Source organism: Sciurus carolinensis, chromosome 2 (assembly GCF_902686445.1).
Source record: "Sciurus carolinensis chromosome 2, mSciCar1.2, whole genome shotgun sequence".
NCBI lineage: Eukaryota > Metazoa > Chordata > Mammalia > Rodentia > Sciuridae > Sciurus > Sciurus carolinensis.
In genome coordinates, this window is record NC_062214.1 from 53,309,231 (window position 1) to 53,322,077 (window position 12,847).

Consider the following 12,847-nt stretch of genomic DNA (forward strand, 5'->3'; position numbering starts at 1 on the left):
CATCCCTAACCATTTTCATTTTTTGAGACAAGGTCTTGCTAAGTTGCTGAGGCTGACCTCAAACTTGCAATGCTCCTTAGTAGCTGGGGTTACAGGTGTTTGCATGGTACCTGGCTGGTGGTGGTGGTGTTTTTCTTTCTTCCTTTCTTTTTTTTTTTTTTCTTTTTATGGTGCTGGGGATTGAATTTAGAGTCTCATGTATGCTAGGCAAGTGCTGTACCACTAAACTCCATCTCCAGTGCTGGTCGTGTGTTTTTAATTTCAAATTGTACTTTTTCATTGCTGGCAAATAGGAAAAAAATTGACATTTGTATATTAACCCTGTATCCAACTACCTTGTTATAATCACTTATCAGTTCCAAGACAGTTTTTATTGTTGTTGAATTTTTTGGATTTTCTTGATAGATAATCATGTCATCTGGTAACAAAGATCAATTGTTTTATTTATTCCTTCTCAATCTCTATAGTTTTTATTTCTATATAATCTCTATAGTTTTTAGTTACATTAAGTTAGGCTTCCAGTATGATGTTGAAAAGGAGTGGTAAAAGGAGACATCCTAGCCTTGTTCCTTATCTTAGTGGGAAATCTTCAGGTTCATCACCCATAAGTATAATGTTAGCTATAGGGTTTGGGGAGATATTCTCTATCAATTAAGGTGGTTTCCCTTTATTGGTAGTTTGCTGAGGTGCTTTTGTTTGTTTTTTTTACTGGGAATTTAATCCAGGGGTGTTTAACCACTGAACCATATTCTAGCCCTTTTAAAATATTTTATTTAGAGACAGGGCCTTGCTAAGTTGATGACGCTAACTTTGAACTCACGATTCTCCTGCCTTTGCCTCCTGAGCCACTGGAATTACAGGCACACACCACCATGCCCGGCTTACTAAGATTTTTTAAAAATCATGAGTGGGGGTTAGATTTTGTCAAGTGCTTTTTTCTGTGTCTACCAATATGACAATGTGATTTTTTTCTGCTCTAGTGTATTGGTGCCATCAGTTACTTAAATTGAAGTTTGAATGTTGAACTATCCTTGCATACTTGGGATAAATCCCACTTGGTTTTGATGTATAATTCTTTCTCTACATTGTCGGATTTGTTTTGATAATACTTTATTGAGGATTTTTGAATCTGTATTCATGAGCAATATGTGGCCTATCATTTTCTTTTCTTGTAATGTTTCTGATTTTAGTATGGGGGTGATACTGGCCTCCCAGAATAAGTTAAGAAATATTCTCTCTGCTTCTATCTTTTGAAATATATTGTAAATGTTTGGTATGATTTCTTCCTTGAATGTTGGGCAGAATTCACCACTGAATCCATCTGGGCCTGGTGCTTTCTGTTTTGGAAAGTTATCAATTATTGATTTGATTTCTTTAATAAAATTCTATTAAGATTGTTTTTTTTCTTGTGTGAATTTTAGCAGATTGTGTCTTTCAAGGAATTGCTCTGTTTTATCTAGGTTACCAAATATGTGAGCATAGAGGTGTTTATAATATTTCTTTAGTACCTCTTTGATGTGCATGGAATCAATACTGATATTCCCTCTTTCATTTGTTGTCAGTAATATGTTTCCTTTTTATTTTTTCTCCATTAGCCTGCATAGAGATTTATTGGTGTCACTGATTTTCTGTTTCCTGTTTTCAATTTCATTGATTTATGCTCTAATTTTTTAAATTTTTTGTGCTTATTTTGTGTTTAATTTTTCTTCTTTTTCTGTTTTTCTAAGGTGTAAGCTAAGATGATTTGATAAGTTTTATTTTTATTAGCTTAAAATATTTTAAAATTTTTCTTGATTTTTTTTTTTTTTCCCCCTTTGGCTCATGTATTAATTAGAAGTTTTGTTGTAAGTGTTGGTGGTATTCTCTCCCTTCTGTGGTTGGGCTGGGAGTATAGCTCAGTGGTAGAGTGCTTATTTTCCTTGAAGGAAGTCCTCAATTCAATCCTCACCACTGTAAAAACAAAAGAAAAAGCATTTTCAATAATTTAAAAACTCAGCCATTTTCAGTGCTAGGGTTTAAACCCAGAGCCTTATGCATGCTAGGCTCTATCATTGAACTATACCCCTAGCCTAGATATATGTTTTTTAATCTCTGTGTATTTGGGAATTATTTAATTTCATTCTGTGGTCTATCTTGGTGACTCTTCCATTTGAGTTTGAGAAGAATATGTACTCTGCAGGTGTTAAAAGAAGTAATCTATAGATGTCATTTTTACCCAGTTGATGGATGAATAATATCATTGAATTCAACTGATTTTCTGTACATTTTGGATAGAGGGGTATTGTAGTCTCTAAGACAGTGGATTTATTTCCCTTTGCAGTTCTATCGGTTTTTGCTTCACATATTTTGATGCTCTATTTCTATATATATATCTATATATTAGTTGTCAGTGGATCTTTTATTTTATTTATTTATATGTGGTACTGAGTATTGAACCCAGGACCTCACACATTCCAGGCAAGTGCTCTACCACTGAACCACAACTGCAGCCCTGATGCTTTGTATTTAAATACCTATACTTTAGAATCATTATGTTTTCCTAGAGAAATAACCCCTTCATCATTATGCAATGCTACTTTTTACTCCTAATACATTTCCTCTCTTTGAAGTTTGTTTCATTTGAAGCAAATATAGCTATTCCCACTTTCTTTCATTTAGTGTTAGCTTAGTATATATTTCTCTACCCATTTACTCTTAATTTGTATGTATCCTTACATTTAGAGTGGGTTTTTTTTGTAGACAATATATAGTTGAATCTTATTTTTTGATGCACCCTGACAATCACTATCTTTTAAATGTTGCATTTAGACCATTGACAAAGTGATTATTGAAGTAGTTTGATTAACATATACCATATTTGTTAGTTTTCTATTTTTGGACCTCGTTCTTTATTTTAATTTTTTAATTTTTAGGGGGGTGCTGGGGATTGAACAAAGGAACACTTAACTCCTGAGCCACATCTCCAGTGACATTTTTTATTTTATTTAGAGACAGGGTCTCAATGAGTTGCTTAGTGCTGCGCTTTTGCTGAAGCTAGCTTTGAATTCACAATCCTCCTGCCTCAGCCTTCGGAGCCTCTGGGATTACAGGCATACACCACCATGCTGGCCTTTATTTTTATTTTTGCCTTTCACTCTCTTTGTGCCTTTTGTGGTCTTAACTGAGTATTTTATATGTTCTATTTTCATCCATTTCTTAGCATATTTCATATACTTTTTTTTACATTTTTTTTAGAGGTTGCCCTAGAGTTTCAGTGTACATTTACAACTGATCCAAGCCCACTTTCAGATAACACTATGCCATTTCATGTGGGATTTGATAATTAAATAACCCTAACACCTCCCTCCCGTTCTTTGTATCCTTTCTTATCATTCATGTTACTTATATATGAGCATATACAAGTAAGTATACATATATGTATTGTATGTAGAAGCATACATGACTGGATATACTGTTCTGTTATTTTTAACAAACTCTTTTCTGTTATGTCAGTTAATAATAAAAAATTTTACAGTAAAAATGTTTTTTTTTTTAACTTTGGAAGTGGTATAAAGGAAATATTTTTGAGTTTTATTCATTTTATTTGGTTATTTCTTAACAGTTGGTACCAAATTCAACAATGAAGCTCATGTCAGCCCTTAGAAAAGAATGGAAATTTTAATAGTATACTAGTGCAAATTGCTAAACCTTCAGTGCGTTGAAATTGTTCCTTAATTTATGATCCTCTACCTCAATGAGAGTCAGTTCTTTGGCCCACTATAGTTTGGATTTCATTTTCTATGCTTTTAACTCTAGGAAGGTTTCGTGTATGTGGCTGTTGTCACCTTCCTCTACTCTTTACTTCCTGGTACTATACGTGCTGGTAACTTGGACAGAAGAGAAAAAGAATGCTTCCTGAAATCTTACATTTCCATTGATATCCTCTTTAATTGGTAGACCCAGGATGTACAGGTATTTCTTCAGTCAGGCCACTATGTTTCTCATTGGTTACTGCCCAAGCTGTGCATGGTTGGTAGGTGCCTTGCCAAGGTTTAATATGGTAAACAAATGGAATACATGATGTTTCTGTTTGTACATGTCCTTCCTTCCTCCATTCTTGTCCCCCTCCCTAACCCTAACTCTAACCCTAACACTAACCCCTCCCACCCCCCATTATGTGTCATCATCCACTTATTAGCGATATCATTCGTCCTTTGTTTTTTTGAGATTGACTTATCTCACTTAGCATGATATTCTCCAATTTCATCCATTTGCCTGCAAATGCCATAATTTTGTCATTCTTTATGGCTGAGTAATATTCCATTGTATATATATACCACAGTTTCTTTATCCATTCATCAATTGAAGGACATCTAGGTTGGTTCCACAGTCTGGCTATTGTGAATTGAGCAGCTATGAACATTGATGTGGCTGTATCTCTGTAGTATGCTGATTTTAAGTCCTTTGGGTATAGGCCGAGGAGTAGGATAGCTGGGTCAAATGGTGGGTCTATTCCAAGTTTTCTAAGGAAACTCCACACTGCTTTCCAGAGTGGCTGCACTAATTTGCAGCGGTGGGGCATTTTTATAACTAGAAATATAACACTGATTTTCACAGGCTGAACGAGGGATGTCTGGTGCCAAGAAAGAGCTAAGGTATGATTAATACTACCAATCCTCTAGAAAGTAATTAGTGGCAGCTATTCTCGGGGTGAGGAAGTTTCTTGCTGGATTTCATGGCCAATAAGTAAGTCAAAGTACTTCATTTTTAATTTGCATATTTCTACTAGAGGCCTTTGATTGGAAAATTAGTTATTTTGCATGTTTGTCAATTGTATCTATATTCAGTAGAAAAGAAAAACATATGTTTTTTAAAAAAATTTCCTAAGTTTTTTTGTGTGTTAATATATAAGTTTCGGTGAAGGAGAGAAACCATTTCAAAAATCAGTCTTTGTGTTCTAAAATCTGATCGTAACTTCAGATAGAGCACTACTCTCCAGGATATATAAAGAACTGAAAAAACACACACACACACAAAAACAAGTAACCCAATCATTAAATGGACTAAGGAACTGAACAGACACTTCATAGAAGAAATACAATCAATCAACAAACATATGAAAAAATATTCATCATCTCCTGTAATTGGAGAAATGCAAATCAAAACTACTCTAAGATTTCATCACACTCCAGTCAGAATGGCAATGATCAAGAATACAAGCAATAATAAGTGTTGGCAAGGATGTGGGAAAAAGGTACACTCATACTTTGTTGGTGGGGTTGCAAATTGGTGCAACCACTTTGGAAAGCAGTATAGAGATTCCTAAGAAAACTTGGAGTGGAACCACCATTTGACGTAGCTATCCCATTCCTTGGTTTATACTCAAAAGACTTAAAATCAGCCTACTACAATGACTCGACCACATCAATGTTTATAGCAGTTAAATTCACGATAGCTAAACCATGGAATCAACCTAGATGCCCTTCAACAAATAAATGGATAAAGAAACTGTGGTACATATACACAATGGAATATTACTCAGCCTTAAAGAAGAATGAAATTATGGCATTTGCAGGTAAATGGATGGAATTAGAGAATATCATGCTAAGTGAAATAAGCCAATCCCAAAAAACTAAAGACCAAATGTTTTCTCTCATAAGGGGTGATGATCCATAGTGGGGGGGGTAGGTAAGGAAGAATGAAGGAACTTTGGGTTGTGCAGAGGGGAGTGTGAGGGGGTGGGAATGGGAAGGATGGTAGAATGAGACAGACATTACCCTATATATGTGTATGAAAAAAATTTTAAAAATATATTTCCTGGTTTTAATTATCTATAGTTACTATGATGTATCTTTTGGAGGAAGTTGAATGAACAGTACATGAGATTATCCCATATTATTTGTACAACTTTGTGTAAATCTATAATTATTTCAAAATAAAAAGTTAAAAAGCAAAAAAAAAAAGGTCCCCCAATATTCTTTCTTATTACAAATGTAAAAATGTCTCTGCTTCTGGGCAGGTAAGCCAGTATCTGCAAAGCATGGGCTGTTGCCCACATTTTCCACCTCTACTCCTCACTTCTCTGCCTTGGGTGAAGAATGTTTTTTAGCAAAAGTCAATTTTTATAATGTACTGTGGACACCACACATGCAAAGAAAAATATTACATGAAATAACTAAGAGAATAAATTCACATATGGAGAAAAAAAATCTGCTTATGAAACCATGATCCCATTTTACATTGATATTAAAAAATTTTAACAGTGGAAAAAACTAAGAAAAAGTTTTAAATCTTTACTTAGTCCTTTGATGTAGTTTATGAGATCCAAGTTTCTGACCTATATTATTTTCATTCCTGAAAAAAAACTTCTTTTAACATTTATTGTCATTCCCAAAAAATTCCATTAATTTTTGTTTGATTTGGATTCTTTCTTTTTCCCCCCTCTCAGCATGTTCAATCTGTCAATCAATCAATAGCTCCCTCCCCCTCCCCGTCTCCCTTTTGACTCGGGGTGCACAAATACTAGGCAAGTGCTATTGGCATGAGATCTGCCATTTTCCTGCTGCCGGTATTCTGCCCCCCCACACCATTTTACAACCCAGATTGTTAGCCCTCGAACTTCCTAGTCAGTCATTGGTCCAGATTGTTAGCCCTCGAACTTCCTAGTCAGTCATTGGTCCAGATTGTTAGCCCTCGAAATTCCTAGTCAGTCATTGGTCCAGATTGTTAGCCTGAGAACTTCCTAGTCAGTCACTGGTCCAGATTGTTAGCCTGAGAACTTCCTAGTCAGTCACTGGTCCAGATTGTTAGCCTGAGAACTTCCCAGTCAGTCACTGGTCCAGATTGTTAGCCTGAGAACTTCCTAGTCAGTCATTGGTCCAATTGTTATTAGCCCACAAATTTCCACTATGTAAGAATAGCTCTACTGCCAGCCATTCTCTCTCACGCTCTCTCTCTCTTTCGCACCCTGTGGGCAGACACTGCCTGTTCACTTAATAAAATCTTTTGTGTGAGTTTCCACATCCGGAGTGGTTTCTGGGTGCTTTGAAGTGCTCTACCACTGAGCCACATCCCTTATCCCCCTTTTTATTCTTTTATTTTTATTTTGAAACAGTGTTTCACTAACTTGCCTGGGCTTGTCTTGAACTTGGAATCCTTCTGCCTCAGCCTCCCAGGTAGCCGCGAATATAGGCGTGTGCCACCCTGTCCAGCTCAACCCTCTGGCTTCTTTCAGTAATTTTTTTCTTTTTTTAAAAAAAATTTAGGGGCTGGGGAGATAGCTCAGTTGGTAGATTGCTTGCCTTGCAAGCACAAGGCCCTGGGTTCGATCCCCAGCACCCCAAAAAAAAAAAAAATTAGTTGTCAATGTATCTTTTTATTTTATTTATTTATATGTAGTGCTGAGTATCAAATCCAGGGCCTCACACATACCAGGAAAGCGTTCCACCACTGAGCCACAACTCTAGCCCCAGTAATTTTTTTTCTTTTTATTTGTTTTTCTGTTGTTTGAAATGATATTCCTAATTACAGGTTTGTTTGCTTTGGTATTTATCCTATTAGTGTCTCTGAGCTTCCCAGAACCATAGTCTGGTGCTTGACATTAATTTGGAGGAAATCATCCAGTCATTGTTTCAAACAATAGGAATGATTTCTCCTGTTTCTTTCTCTATATATATATAGGTTGTACCTTTTGATAATATATATGTTATATCTTTTGATACACATGACAAAAATTGTACATGTGAATGGAGTATTGTGATGTTAAATACATGTTACATTGTATAATCGAGCTGAACATATCTCATTTATCAATTCTTTATGGCAAAAAAAAAAACATTTAATAACCTTTTAGATTTTTGAGATATTCAGTCACAATTGCTATCTGTAGTCACACCATTATGCAATAGCACAATAAAACTTTTTACCCCTATCTAACTACTGTTTAGTACCCTTTTACCAATATTTCCCAGTCTTTCTTTTCCTCCTATTCTCCCATCCTCTATTCCGGTTTTTGTGTTTGTTGTTTTTTATTTGTTCACTTTGGTCTTTATTATTTAATTTTCATTTTGGAGGTTTCTGTTGATGCATCATGAAACCCAGAGATTCTGTATCCTTTCTACTAATTAGCCCATCAAAATTTAGCCCATCAAAGGCATTCTTCCTTTCTATTAACAGCAGTTTGTATATGTAGCATTTATTTTTATTTTTTCTTAGGATTTCCATTTGGTGGAGGGTTGAATCCAGGGGCCCCTTTCCCTTGAGCTACATCCCCAGTCCTTTTTAGTTTTTATTTTGAGGCAGGGTATCACTGAGTTGCTGAAGCTGGCCTGGAACTTGGAATCCTACCTCAGTCTCCTAAATCATTGGCATTACAGGTGTGTACCACCATACCTAGCTCAGGGGTTTTATCTTTGCTTACATTAATCATTGTTCTTTCATACTGTTTCTTTATCTGTTAAAGCCCTTAGCATATTAATCAAAGTTGTTTTAAATTCCCTGTCTGATAATTTCAATATCCCTTCTATGTCTGGTTCTGATACTTGTTTTGTCTCTTCAAACTGTGCTATTTTCCTTTTAGTATGCCTTGTCATTTTTTCTTCTTACCTGGACATTATGTACTGGGTTAAAAATAAAAACTATTATAAATATGCCTTTAGCAATTTAGTGGTAAGATGTGGAGGGAGAAGTTTTCCTTACAGTCCTTTGATTAGGTCTATCTTTTAATGAGCCCATGCCTCTGGGCTATGAACTTATGTGTGGCTCAGTTTTCTCACCCCCAGAAGGGAAGGGATGGCTAGAATTGGGCATGTCCCTACTCCCAGGTCATAGATGTAATAAAACCCTGCAATTTAGGCTCTGATTATGTAATTTTTCCTAAGGACAGACTTTGTTAAGAAATGTTTCAAAATGGTTCCTTTCTCTGTCCTCCTCCTGAAAACTTGGGTGATTCTTCTCCAAGTCTTTATTATGAGAACCTGGTCAAACTTCCAGAGGTAAAACAACATAGGCATGGCAATCTCCCTATTTCTGCTTCCTCCTGGAGTTTTTAACTCTCAGACTTGTCCTCATTGAGCCTCCAGCAATTCGTCAATTACAGTTCAGGTTTTCCTACCCTGGAATTTTTTCCCATGGAGATTTCTTTCAGGGTATATTGTGATCTTGTGCCCACCTGTATGAATCTCCAGTTTTGTAGGTAGTTTATCCTGTGATCTCATTTTTGCTATCACTAAGAAATTTGTTGTTCTTTCAGTTTAGCTTTTACTTGTTGTTAGAACAGAGTGATTCTTAAGTTCCTTAGGTAAGGAACAGGAAACTATAAGTCCCATAAGTTATCATTTTACTTGTAATTTTCTCTTTGATCCAAGAATTATCTAAGAGAGAGTTATTTTTTTTTACCTATTTGTTTTTTATTTTATTTTTTCTAACTTCATTTTATTATTGTAAGGAAAATCCCACGAAACCACGCTGGACACGGGAAATCACATAAGGGAGTTTATTAAGCAAACAGAGTGTCTCCCTGCAGGGTAAGAGAGAAAATGAGAGGAAAAGAGAAAGGAAAGAGAAAGTGCGCGCTAGAGAGAGTGGAAAGTGCAGGAGGAGGAAAAGCAAGTGTGTAGGACAGAGAAGCAAGAGAGAGGAAAGATGGTGGTTGAATTCCACCAGGCTAACAGGACCAATATTGGAGAAGGATACTTGCAAGCTGACTGATGAACCAATAGCTAGCTAGGATGTTCACAGATTGACAAGTGGTTGGGAGGCGGGGAAAATGACTGCAACGGAATGGGCAGGGGAGCATCTTTATACATTACATTGTAGTCAACCGTTCTATACTTTTAAATTAAGATTATCTTCTCTGTCAAGTACATGATCGATGTGTACAAATTCCATGGTTATAAAAAATGTATATTTTCTATTTATAATTCAAATTTTCTGTGCCTCTGAAGCCAGAACTGGGGACAGGCAGTTAGTGTAGAAATAGGGGATCAGGTCAAATTGAGGAAGTGAATGGGGTCCATGAAAGTCATCTGTCTCTGGAAGTTGGAGACTGCCCCTGGGAGAATGGAATGTCAAGGCTCTCTGGAGCCCATTGATTACCAAGTTTTCCTGCCCTTATCAAGGACTGCAGGCAAGGAGCTGCTAATTAATGCCCCCTGGGCCCTTGCCTGGCTGAATCACTTTGGCCTCCCCCGCCCATCTGCTTCTCACTTTATGCATCTCACCTGCAAAACCAGTCCTAGTCACATAGGCAGGAAAGAGAGATGAGGGGGGAAAGAACTGGAGAACAAAAGAGACCTTAACCTATAAAATATTTAGGGCATGCTCACTTCTTGGGATTCTAGAATATCAGCCATGGCCCCTTCTCCCTCCCGGGAGAAGTCTGTAGTATTACTACTTTTAAATAAAACCTGCTTAATATGCTTGCCTTGGCATACTTCTCTAGTTTTCAAACTTCAACATTAGAGGAAGCAGAACTCGTCACTTGTAAATGGCAGTATCAACACCAACTCTGCTCAACCTACACTTTAAGCCTTTCCAGAAGCCGTCCCTATGTGGGAGGCCATAACACAGACCTATTAGTGATTCTCCCAAAGAAAACGAGGGAATAACAATACTTTTGGACCTGCCATCTCTTTCTACTCCCTATTAGACATTTTTCTCTTCCCTAACATGATGATTTTTAATAATGACTTTCATACTTTCCCATTTGTTCCCAGGATGATTCACATCCTGGCAGGACAGAGCAGAATAGTGTACTATTTCCTCATGTTGTGCAGAAAGCATGTAATTTAAAACTTACGAGTTGTTCACTTCTGGAATTTTCCATGTAATATTTTCAGATTGCTGCTAACTATAGATAACTGAAACTAGAACTCAAAACTGCAGGTAAGGGAGAAGTACTATACAATGCCGAGGCAGCAAGGAAAAAGATAAAGAGTACATCTTTTTATATCTTATATTTTTAATATGTGGATACTAGATATTGAAAGGACTAAGAGACCAGAATATTATATTGGCACCAAAAATTTTGAAGTAGCTACTGAAGGTTGAACACAGAATCAAGCAAACAGAGGTGCTATACATCATGAAATGTCAAATAGGAATCAAGCTCTGAAACTCCCTCAGTGGCCTAAGCAGTGGGAGTTATAGACCAATCTTGAGTGACCAACTGGGTGCTCCAGTCTTCTGTAGGGAACTGCTGGATAGGCACGAAGGGTACCTTCTTGCCTACAAACCAGTCTGACCTCAGGTTGAGTAGCAATGGACACAAGAACTGGCACAGTCCATTCACCATAATATTCATCCTCAATTCAGATGCATTTTCTAAGAGGAAAAGAAGAGTCTCAAGCTACACATGCAGGTCATACAGAAAGAACTGCTAACTGGGATTCCCTGTGACTCAAACAGCTGCATGTGAGTATCCTTCAGCATCATACTAGCACAGGTACTCCTGATAAACTGACTGGACATCCTTTTCTTCCCCTACATGAGGGCTCATTGCCTTCAATGAACTCTCACAGTAAACTAATTGCCTCCCCCTATTTCATTCCTTTCCAAATGTACCCATGAGTGAACACATCTAAACTCAGGCACTGTGATCCCTGAAGGCAAAGATCTGGTTTCCCCTCTCTACTAGATGATTTCCATCAGTTTATGGGTAGTTTGTAATAACTGCTATTATATTTTTTTAAACCTCCCTTGACCCAATATTGTATTGCAGTCATCACTCTATACTTTTGTCTACAGAAATTCGTTTTTTTTTTTAAGTTTAATTTATTTTTAAATTTTTTAAAAATTTTACAGACTGCATTTTGGTTCATTATACACAAATGGGATATAACTCTTCATTTCTGTGGTTGTACACAATGAAGATTCACATCATTCATGTAATCATACATATACATGGGATAATACTGAGATATACATGGGAGATACTGAGATTGGTTTCCCTCTGAATGGAACATGTTTTTCTCTGGAAGCATTTAAAATTCTATCCTTATTAAGTATGTTAGGCATTTTCATAATAATGTGCCTTGATGTAGGCCTATTGTAATTTTGTATGTTTAGGGTCCTGTAAGCCTCCTATATTTGATTTTCCATGTCATTCCTTAGGTTTGGGAAGTTTTCTGATATTATTTCATTGAAAAGATTGAACATTCCAAGCTTTCATCTATACCAATAAATCTTAAATTGGGTCTCTTCAGGTTATTCCCTATTTCTTGGAATTTTTGTTCATAATCTCTTAATATCTTTCTACATGGTCAATTTTATTTTCAAGATTATATATTTTGTCTTTGTTGCCTGAAACTCTTTCTTCCAAGTGGTCTAGTCTGTTGGTGATGCTTTCCATTGAATTTTTAATTTGGTGTTTTGATTCCTTCATTTTGAGGATTTATGTTTGTTTTTATTTTCAGAATCCCTATCTCTTTATTGATCCTTCACTTCCTGTATTTTCTTTCTCATTTCATTCCTTACTTTGTCCTTTAGCTCAGATCAGTTTGACTATGTGCAATCTAAATTTCTTCTCTGACATTTCTTCCACTATGGTGTCATTGGATTCTGTTATTGAAGTATCTTGGTTTGTTTGGGGAGATTTGTTCCCTTGCTTTTTCATGTTGTTTGTGTGTCTACCCATCTAGCAGTATGAATCTGAGGTAGTAGAGTTACTACCCTGTAGTGTCTCTGAAGATTGCTGGTATCTCAACATTTAGGAGGAGACAAATAATAACAACAACCAATGCAAATGGCATACAGCATTAAGCCAAATAGTTCCTGCGATGACATCTACAATGCTAATTGCCAGAACAAACAAATGATACAATCAGTTATTGCCCACAGTAAAAACAGTAAATTTGCAAAAGAGTTTATA